This window comes from Rhinopithecus bieti, unplaced genomic scaffold (genome assembly GCF_001698545.2).
Source record: "Rhinopithecus bieti isolate Rb0 unplaced genomic scaffold, ASM169854v2 scaffold_22548, whole genome shotgun sequence".
Taxonomy (NCBI): Eukaryota; Metazoa; Chordata; class Mammalia; order Primates; family Cercopithecidae; genus Rhinopithecus; species Rhinopithecus bieti.
In genome coordinates, this window is record NW_016810469.1 from 643,692 (window position 1) to 655,025 (window position 11,334).

General features: G+C 46.0%; 1 pseudogene; it reads right to left on the bottom strand.

Annotated features, from left to right (window-relative positions):
- Positions 1 to 10,007, bottom strand: part of LOC108542194 (alpha-actinin-4 pseudogene) — a 12,792-nt pseudogene extending 2,785 nt beyond the window's left edge.
- Positions 10,008 to 11,334: the final 1,327 nt, after the last annotated feature.

An 11,334-nucleotide genomic window follows, 5' to 3' on the forward strand; every position in this document is an offset into this window, starting at 1 on the left:
GCCTGTAATCCCAACACTTTGGGAGGCTGAGGTGGGCAGATCACCTGAGGTCGGGAGTTCGAGACCAGCCTGACCAACACGATGAAACCCCATCTCTACTAAAAATACAAAATTAGCCAGGCATAGTGGTGCTTGCCTGTAATCCCAGCTACTCAGGAGGCTGAGGCTGGAGAATCACTTGAATCCAAGAGGCGGAGGTTGCAGTGAACCGATGTTATGCCATTGCACTCCAGCCTGCGAGACAGAGCAAGACTTTATCTAAAAAAAAAAAAAAATTACAGTGATAGTTTAGTGATACTGATTTTCTTTTAGTTACTGTTTGTACTATATACTGTTTGTATGTTTGTTTGTTTGTTTACAACCTTTGCTTTAACATATCTGTATACTTATGTGGAAATTTCTTTTCTTTCTTTTCTTGAGATGGAGTTTCACTCTTGTTGCCCAGGCTGGAGTGCAATGGCATGGTCTTGGCTCACCACAACCTCCTCCCCCCGGGCTCAAGCGATTCTGCTGCCTCAACCTGCCGAGTAGCTGGGATTACAGGCGTATGCCACCATGCTTGGCTAATTTTGTATTTTTAGTAGATACGGGGTTTCTGCATGTTGGTCAGGCTGGTCTTGAACTCCTGATCTCAGGTGATCTGCCCACCTTGGCTTCCCAAAGTGCTGGGATTACAGGCATGAGCCACTGTGCCTGGCTATGTGTACGTTTTTTAAAGCAGTATAAAGTTGCTGTTTAAAACCCAATCTGGGCCAGGTATGGTGGCTCATGCCTATAATCCCAGCACTTTGGGAGGCTGAGGCAAGTGGATCACTTGAGCTCAGGAGCTCAAGACCAGTCTGGGCAACATGGTGAAACCTCATCTCTACCAAAAAAAGAAAAATACAAAAATTAGCTGGGCATGATGGCATATGCCTGTAGTCCCAGCTACTTAGGAGACTGGGGTGTGAGGATCACTCAAGTCCAGAAGGCAGAGATTGCAGGGAGCTGTGATCATGCCACTGAACTCCAGCCTGGGTAACAGAATGAGACCTTATCCAAAAGAAAGAAAGAAAAAAAAACCCAAAAAAGCCAAAACAAAAATCCAATCTGGGCTGGCCATGGTGGCTCTCCCCTATAATCCCAGTGCTTTGGGAGGCTGAGGCAGAAGGATGGCTTGAGGCCAGCAGTTTGAGAGCAGCCTGGACAACAGAGCAAGACCCTGACTCCACAATATTTTTTTTTTTAAGAATTAGCCAGGTGCAGTGGCACATGCCTGTAGTCCTAGCTATTTTGGAGGCTAAGGTGGGAGGACTGCTTGAGCCCAGGAGGTTGAGGCTGCAGTGAACTATGATTGCACCACTGCACTCCAGCCTGGGCAACAGAACAAGATCCTGTCTCTAAGAAATATTTTTAATACTAAAAAATAAAAATAATAAATAAATTAGAAACTCAATCTATCTTTGTTTTTATTTTATTTTATTTTATTTTATTTTATTTTATTTGGTTTGGTTTTAGTTTCTGAGACAGGGTCTCACTCTCACCCAGGCTGCAGTGCAATGTCGCAATCAAGGCTCGCTGCAGCCTCAAATTCCCAGGCTCAAATGATCTTCCTACCTCAGCCTCTCAAGTAGCTGGGGCCACAGGTGTGCATCACCATGCTCAGCTAGTTTTTGTATTCTTTTGCAGAGATGGGGTTTCATCATATTGTCCAGGCTGGTCTCTACCTCCTGGGCTCAAGTGACCCTCCTGCGTCAGCCTCCCAGAGTGCTGGGATTACAGGCATGAGCTACAGCACCCGGCCCAATCTTTGTTTTAAAATAGGAATATTTAGGAGCTGGGTGTGGTGGCTTACGCCTGTAATCCCAGCAATTTGGGAGGCTGAGGTGGACAGATGATGAGGTCAGGAGTTCAAGACCAGCCTGGACAACATGGTGAAACTCTGTCTCTACTAAAAATCACAAAAATTAGCTGGGCGATGCGGTGCGTGACTGTAATCCCAGCTAGTGAGGAGGCTAAGGAAACAGTATTGCTTGAATCTGGGAGGTGGAGGTTGCAGTGAGTGGAGATCATGCCATTGCACTCTAACCTGGGTGACAGAGCAAGACTCCATCTAAAAATAAATAAATAAAAGAAATATTCAGTCCATTTATATTTAAAATAGTTATTTATACATCTGAGTTTCAAGATATCCTAGTATTTGTATTCTATCTCTCCCACATGTTCGATGTTCCTTTTTTCTCTCTTCTAAATCTTTTTTGATTATTTTTATTATTCCAAATGTTTCTACATTAGCTTGTTAGTAATATATTTTGTTACTATTTTCCATGATTACCATAGTAATTACAGCATGCATCCTTGACTTGCTAAAGTTTAATATAAATAATTCTTTTACCACTTCATAGACAATGCAAGTACCTTAAAATACTTTAACTCCATTTATCTGCTCCCACACTGTGTGCTATTTTTGTGATGTGTTTTAATTCTATGTGCATTTAGAACTTCACATGACATTATCACTTTATACAGTTATTGTTCATTTATTTTTACCCACATATTTATTTCCTTTTGATCTTAATTTTCCTGGGTGTTCGTAATTCTTTTGAGTTTCTTTTAAAATCGCCTTTGGTATGCCTTTAGTGTGGATCTGTGAAGAATTTTGACTGTCATAAAACATACTTATTTTACCTTCATTTTTGAAGAATATTTTCACTGAGTATAGCATTTTAGATTGATACTATCTTTCAGCACTTTAAAGATGCCATTCCATCATCTTCTGGATTTTATCATTTATATGAAAGAGTCAGTTGTCAGTCTTTTCACTTCATTTTAGCTTATTTTCGAGACAGATCTTGTTCTGTCTCCCAGGGGACAGAGTACAAAATGAGAGTGGAGTGCAGTGGCATGATCACAGCTCACTACAGCCTTGACCTCCCAGGCTCAAATGATTCTCCTCCCACCTCAACCTTCTGAGTAGCTAGGATGACAGGGGCATGCCTCTATGCCTGGCTAATTTTTCTATTTTTAGTGGAGATGGGATTTCACCACGTTGCCCAGGCTGGTCTCAAACTGCTGGGCTCAGGTGATCCTCCTATCTCAGACTCCCAAAGTGTTGAGATGACAGGCATGAGCCACTGTGCCTGGCCTCAGCCCTTTTTTCAAAAAATTGAGACAGTCTTGCTCTGTTGCCCAGGCTGGAGTACAGTGGTGCGATCCTAGTTCACCATAGCCTCAACCTGCTGGGTCAAGTGATCCCCCACTACAACTTCCTGAGTAGCTAGGACTACAGGTACACACCATCATACCTGGCTAATTTTTGTATTTTTTTGTAGAGATGGGGTCTTGCCTAGGCTGCTCTTGAGCTCCTGGCCTCAACTGATCCTTCTGCCTTGGCCTTCCAAAGTGCTGGGATTACAGGCATGAACAACCATGCCTGGCCGAAGTTGTGTGTGTGTGGGGGGGTGGGGGGGGGGGGGGGGGGGGGGGGGGGGGGGGTGTTGTTGTTGTTATTGTTGTTTCATTTGTTTGTTTGTTTTTAAGACAGAGTCTTACTCTATCGCCCAGGCTGGAGTGCAGTGGTGCACTCGTGGCTCACTGCAACCTCTGCTTCCCGGGTTCAAATGATCCTCCTGCCTCATCCTCCCGAATAAGTGGGACTACAGGCACGTGCCACCATGCCTGGCTAATTTTTGTATATTTAGTAGAGACGGGGTTTCGCCATGTTGGCCAGGCTGGTCTTGAACTCCTGACCTTAGGTGATCCACCCACCTCAGCCTCCCAAAGTGCTGGTATTACAGGCGTGAGCCACTGCACCCTGCCATTGTCAGTCTTTTTTTTTTTTTGAGACAGAGTCTCGCTCTGTCGCCCAGGCTGGAGTGCAGTGGCACAATCTCAGCTCACTGCAAACTCCGCCTCCCGGGTTCACGCCATTCTCCTACCTCAGCCTCCCGAGTAACTGGGACTATAGGCATGTGCCACCACACTCGGCTAAGTTTTTGTATTTTTAGTAGAGACAGGGTTTCACCACGGTCTCGATGTCCTGACCTCGTGATCCACCCGCCTCCCCCTCCCAAAGGGCTGGGATTACAGGTGTGAGCCACCACGCCCGGCCCATTGTCAGTCTTAATGTTGTTCCTTTGAAGGTAATGTGTGTGTCTCTCTCTCTAATTGCTTTTAATATTTTTTCTTTGGTTTTCAGCAGTTCTATTATGAAGTGCTTAAATATAGTTTTCAGTCGAGCGCGGTGGTTCATGCTTATAATCTCAGCACTTTGGGAGGCCGAGGTGGGCAGATCACTTGAGGTCAGGAGTTTGAGAGCAACCTGGCCAGCATAGCAAAACCCTGTCTCTAATAAAAATACAAAAATTAGCTGGGTGTGGTGACACGTGCCTGTAATCCCAGCCACTCAGGAGGCTGAGGCAGGAGGATTGCTTGAACTCAGGAGGCAGAGGTTGCAGTGAGCCGAGATCACACCACTACACTCTAGCCTGGATGACAGAGCGAGACTCTGTCAAAAAAAATAAAAAAAGAGGTAATTTTCTTTGCATTTATCCTGCTTGGGATTGATAATGCTTCTTGAGTATGTGTCTTGATATCTTTCATCAATTTTGGAAAATTTTCAAATACTCTCTTTTCAAATAGTACTTCTTTCCTGTTTTTCTCTTTCTTCTCTTTCTAGGACTCTAATTCCATGTATTTAGGCCTTTTTGCCATGGCCCATATGTCTCTTTCTCTCTTATCTGTATTTTCAATTCTTTTCTCTCTTCCCATACTGGATATTTTATGCTGAAACTATATTCCACATCATTAATCCTAGAGTTAGCTGTGTCTAACCTGCTATCAGTTCCATCTACTATGCTAAATTAAACTATTATATTTTTCAGTTCTAGGATTTCAATTACATTCCTTTTTAGAGTATCCAGGTTTGGTGATTTTGCACTCTACCACAATTCCAATGCAAAATCTTACTGTTCTACACAGATCTACTCCCATCCTGTTATATCAACCAATAAAATCTCATTTTTGTTTAAGCCAGTTTTATTTGGTTTCCTGTTAAACACAGCTGAAAAATCTTAACTGCCATTGCTGAGATATCCCCCTTCATGATTTTGTAATGGCAGGCAGCAGCTCCAGGTGTCAGATGCAGACATGACATCCAGAGAAGAAGCGGAATGTTGCCTGTCATCCATCTCTGTTTGTTAGGAGTGAAACTTTTCCTATAATTTCTGATTCAGAAGGCCAGGGTTGTAATCACACGCTACATGGAATGGGATGGGAGTGATTAGCAAATAGCAATCTTTACTTATCCCTGAACTTGGGGAGAGGATCATCTTTCGCTAGCAAACAGCTACAGTAGAAGAACATCCACATAAAACTGAGACTCTGGCAGCAATATAAAATATGAAAGGGGAAAGCTATTGGGCAAATAATCAACAGCGTTTACCATACTAATAGATGTATTAATTTTCTGTAAAGTTGTGTGTGTGTGTAGAAAATATCAGGAATTGTACATATCAGTCTTTAACAGGATTTAAATTTGAGAGAGGGACTATCTGGAATGGAAAGGATGGATATGTTTACCTATACAATTTTCATCACTTTATATTACTTTGGTGATTTAAATTTAAAAGAGCTGCAATCTAAAAATGGGCTGCTTCCAGAATTAGAGCTAGAATAAAAATATAAAGTCAGAAGGCTGGATATGGTGGTTCACACCTGTAATCCCAATGCTTTAGGAGGTCAGGGCAGGAGGATCACTTTAGGCTGGACTTTGAGACCAGCCTGGGGATCATAGTGATACCCTGTCTCTACAAAAGAAAAAATAAAAAGAATTATGAGCATGGTGGTGCGTGCCTGTAGTCCTAGCTACCCAGGAGGTTGGAGGATTGCTTGAGCCCAGGACGTTGAGGCTGCAGTGAGCTATGATCGCACCACTGCACTCCAGCCTGGGCAACAGAGTGCTTGTCTCTAATATATACATAAATGTATGTATGTCTGTGTATGTGTGTGTGTGTGTATATATATGTGTGTGTGTGTGTGTGTGTATGTATATATGCATTAGGGAGAAAGAGAGAAAGAGAGAGAATCAGAGAAGCACATGTTTGTATATTCCAGTCCCAGTCCTGGCCCCTACACAGTTACTCAGGTGCCAATAGCAGGTTTATCCCTTCTGGGGATTTGGAGGAACAAGGCTATCAGAGCCTGATGCCATCAAATATTTAAACCATTCACCTCTCTCACCTCCCACTCTCAAAGCTGTCTTCACATCATAAATTGGCTTCCAGGGCATATTTTCCTACAGGGAAAGAATGTGCTGGACATGCCATTGTGAGCATTCTGGCCCCCTTGGCAGTTCCATTTCTCATGATAAATTAATATATTGTTTCTCTGGCTCAGATAGCAGGATAGGAGCTGGGTTAGTAGGATCTACTTTCCATCCCCTAATAGATAGATTCTCTCTTAATGCTGTTAAAGTCAAGTTCATAAGCCTGGACCATGATGAATTCAAAGTAAATGTCACCTCTGATGCCACTTGGCAGCTGGCCAGCCAACCTGCCCTGTCTCTTCAAGCACATTTCTTTCAGACTCCTGTGCTTTCTAGCCACATTCATCTCAACCAGCTGTCTCTTTCTTTCTCTCTCATTCTGTCTTTTCCTCTACGACTCTCTCTCTCGCTCTAATTATATATATATACACACACATATACACATATATATACATATATATACACACACATATATATATATATCTTTCTGTCTTCCTACCTCACCACTTAACCTTCCTTTATCCCTTCTTTTCCTTTTTTTTTTTTTTTTTTTTTGAGATGGAGTGTCTCTCTTTTTTGCCCAGGCTGGAGTGCAATGGCATGATCTCGGCTCACTGCAACCTCCGCCTCCCAAGTTCAAACAATTCTCCTGCCTCGGCCTCCCGAGTAGCTAGGACTACAGGCACACACCACCACATCCAGCTATTTTGCATTTTTAGTAGAGACGGAGTTTCACCATGTTGGCCAGACCGGTCTTGAACTCCTGACCTCAGATAATCCACTCGCCTCGGCCTCCCAAAGTGCTGGGGTTACAGGTGTGAGCCACCATGCGCAGACTTCTTTTCCTTTTTCCTTCTGTTTTTTTTTTTTTAACCTTAATTAACCATGGAGTTGAATAATAATATATACCAGAGCTACGTGCCAAGCACAGAGCTGGGCCATATGTAAAAATTATATTCTGACCTCACAATAACTCTGAAAGGTGTTTTTGTTCCTATTTTACAAAGAAATAAGTGGAGGCTCATAAAGGGTAAGTAGTTGTGTTTCATAATCTTAAAGTTTTTCTCTGCTTAATTTTCAAAATTAGTAAATTAAATGCTTTATGCTTCCTTTATCCAAGAAAATACCATTGAGGACAGGCATGGTGGCTCACGCTTATAATCCCAGCACTTTGGAAGGCTGAGGCAGGTGAATCACTTGAGGTCAGGAGACAAGCCTGGACAACATGGCAAAATCCTGTCTCTACTAAAAATACAAAATTAGCCAGGTGTGGTGGTGTGCACCTGTAGTCCCAGCTACTTGGGAGGCTAAGGCAGGAGAATCGCTTGAACCTGGGAGGTGGAGGTTGCAGTGAACTGAGATCGGGCCATTGCACTCCAGCCTGGGCAACAGAGTGAGACACTGTCTCAAAAAAAAAAAAAAAAAAAAAAAAAAAAAAAAAAAAAAAAAAAAAAAAAAAAAAGATGACCATTTGAACAATAAAGCTCCCACTGCTCTTTGCCTCTTCCCATCCTTCTTCCTGAGAGTTGGACTTGACCCTGATTCCTCTGACACAATCTTAAACTTCTTTATAGAGGAGATAACCTTCTCTGTCCAGTCAGGCTCAGCATACTTTCTGTATCTGTGCAAAAGGAAGAGGTCAAATCTTCAGCATCTAGATTTGTAACTTTCAGTAACTTGGAGATGGAGGTTGTGGTAACATTAAATCTGCTCCCTGGAAGGTCACTTTTTATTATTTTGGGTGCTTAATTAAGTTGCTCAGCCACATCAAGTGTCCTCCCCCATGATCCTAGAAGATAGTGAGGTAGAAGTAGAGAGAAGTATCCCTTCCAGCCTACTTCAGTAGAAGTGTGAGAGGAGCAAAAGAGAAAACAAGATGTTTCTGGGTGGGTCCATGCCCCTCCACTCTCTTTTTTTTTTTTTTTTTTTTTTTTTTGAGACGGGAGCTCTCGCTCTGTCACCCAGGCTGGAGTGCAGTGGCCGGATCTCAGCTCACTGCAAGCTCCGCCTCCCGGGTTTACGGTCACGCCATTCCTCCTGCTCAGCCTCCCGAGTAGCTGGACTACAAGCGCCCGCCACCGGGCTGCCCCGGCCTAGTTTTTTTAATATTTTTTAGTAGAGACGGGTTTCACCGGGTTAGCCAGGGTGGTCTCGATCTCCGATGACCTTGTGATCGCGCCCCGTCTCGGGCGTCAACAAAGTGCTGGGATACAGGCTTGAGCCACCGCGCCCGGCCGCCCCTCCACTCTTCTGCAAGGGAGTGAAGGCTGTTTATCTCCTGAAGACATGAATTGTCGGATTTTGGTTATAGGCTGGAAGAGTAGGAGCCACCACTGTATATTCTTAGCTAAAGGAAATATAAAGCATTTAATTTACTAATTTTGAAAATTAAGCAGAGAAAATCTTTAAGATTATGAAGCAAAACTACTTACCCTTTATGATCCTGCCAAGTATCAGAACATGGCAGCAGAGAAGTCCCAGGTCCAGCTGAGTGTCCAGACTCTGTTGGATTCAGCACCATGGACAGAAAGCCCAAAGCTGGCCGGAGGGCCGAGGGTTCAACGCCAGGGACAGATACCCTCTCTCTGCCCCCACCCCCAAATTTCACCAGTCTCCACTGCTATTCCTGGGAGGAACCTAACTCCAGCCATTAGTTAACTGGCCCCCAGCACTTAAAGGTCCCGATAAACAATGGGTTGGTTTCCTTCTAAGGACCTCCGGAATTTTACTGAGCTGTCTGCTCTGCAGCTTCCTGATAGAGTGGGGTTCGCCTTAGAGCAACTCTTATTAAGATCCAGCTGATTTGCACATATCTGCATTCACTGGGGCTTCTCCATTCTGGTTTTATTATAAATGAATTGCTCAGAGGAAGAAAGGGAAGGATTATTTCACGACTTTTCGTCCTCTTCTTTCCCCCTATTCCTAGGGTCTCCGTCTGGAAATTTACCCCAGATGCCTGAAGCTGTGTATGGTGGAAGAGGGTAGAAACCAGACTCCAACAGTCAGATGTTTGCCAGAGCATCCTATGTAGATTTTCCCGGATAATTTCCCCCATCTGTTTGGTTTCTGAAAGGTCCTTGTCAGGTTCAGAGGAAGTCTGTATTTTGTTTTAGCACCTAGGGTCAGAACCTCTGGGTTGAAGTCCCTGGAGCTTCAGTAAGAAACCATGACTGGTGCCTTAGAGCCTGCTAAGGGGATGGAACCCCGTTCTAAAGAGGAGTGAGCGATGGTGGAGTGAGGACTCATTTTGAAATGAAAGGAGTCCCGGGTCTCTAAGCAGCTTCTAAAAATACCATCTCCCAGAGCTGGAGGGAGGGGGAGGGGAGAAATCGAGCGTGAGGAGAATGAAGATGGAAAGGAGGTGGCAGTGTGAGAACCCTTCCTCAGGTAGGTCTGGTTTTAGAGGTTCCGCCTGCATCCAAGGACTGGAGGGATGCCACACCTCCTTCTGCTTCCTCAGCGGGCTTGTCTCCCGTAGTGTCCAAGCCACAGCCTCTCCTGATGACCTTTCTTTCTGCAGGTAAAGAAGACCAATTCCTTCCACCTACTCCTCCTATTGCTACTGTCCAGCAAGTATGTCTGAGTGAGCACGTGTGCATTTACACACATACACACGAACACACGCAGAAATGGCACATGAAAGCAGGTTGTAAATGGCCAGTGATCTACGATGCCAGGAATCCTCCTTACACTCGGTGTTCAAAGAGGTATGGACTGTGGCAGAGACAGCGTGGTTCACCAGGGCATCTGCAGCACAGAGCATGGCGCCCAGTGAGGGCTGGGTGGAGAGGTGAGGGATACATATATGCAAAAGCACAGACACTCAGACCGCAGGGGCCAAGTAGTCACAGGATTCACATTCACTCTCGAGGCTTCTTAGGCTATGTTCGCTTCCAAATAGAGAGGGGGTGGGTCCCCCAAGAAAAGAGCTCTGAAAAGCCACGAGGTGGGTGGAGCTTTCTCCCCTCAAGTTCAGCCCAGATGGTGGCGCTCAGTAGCCGCCTCCCTCGTCCTGGAGGGCCCCAGCCCTTCCCACCACCAAAGTGTTAAACCCTCAGCTTGCACATAAATGACCTTCACTAGACAGAGGTCGTGTTCCACGTTTTCTTGCGGCTTCTTCAGCGCCGGCTGAACTCTTCCAGGATTGCTCCGCCTCTCTTGCAGGAATCTCCGATTCCTGGCGGCTGTGCTGTTCACTAGTCCCCTGGGATGGGCGGAGTGGGGTGATCAAAGAGGGGAACTCCCGACTCTGAGCAGACTGAGGACAGGGGTGGTTGTGAGGTGTGCTGCTTATGTCTTGACAGCAGGAGCAAGAACCTGAGGAACAGATCGTTCATGCAAAACCACCACCGCCCCCATCCCAGCGTCCACATGGTTTCCCAGCCTCGGCAGCGCGCTGGTAGGGCGGGACCCCGTCCCTCACTTTGCTCTCCTTTCCCGAGCAGCTCCCGGGTTCGGGTTCGGCCCCTCCTTCCTGCCGCTGTGTGCGTGTGTGTGTGTGTGTGTGTGTGTGTGTGTGTGTGTGTGTGATGAGGGCGGGAAGAGAAAAGGGAGGGATGAGCCAGGAGACACCAGGAGCCTCGGACACAGGAACAGACCTAGGGCAGGGAGATAGGAGAGCTCTCCAGAGCTTGGGGTCAGAACATAAAGCTTCAAAACCCCGCAAGTCCTGGGAACAAGGGAGCTTCCAGACTAGCTCAGAGGCTGCAAGTGTCGCTGCCTCCCCGAGGGTCGCCCCTCTTTAAGCCAAGCCCACGTTGCCTGCCTACTTCTCAGGAATGAGGAGCTAAGGTTTAGCGCTCTGGGCCACCGACGCCAGCTCATCCCCCTCGCTCAGAAGCCCCGCCAGCTCCCACGGCTGCCCCACCCCCCACGGTTTGGGGATCTGCGGGACCCCTTTCTTTCCCCACCAGTTGGGTGTTCCGCCCCTGGCCTATGAAACTCCACCTTCCCACCCTCTGCTGACGGGGATTGGTGGGCATCCCGCGGCGGTGCCTAGTGATTGGTCCCCATGGATGATGGCGAGCGGCGAGACCCCGCCCCCAGCTGGCGCTGGGGTCTGGGGGCACTGCTCAGCGGTGCTAGGCTGG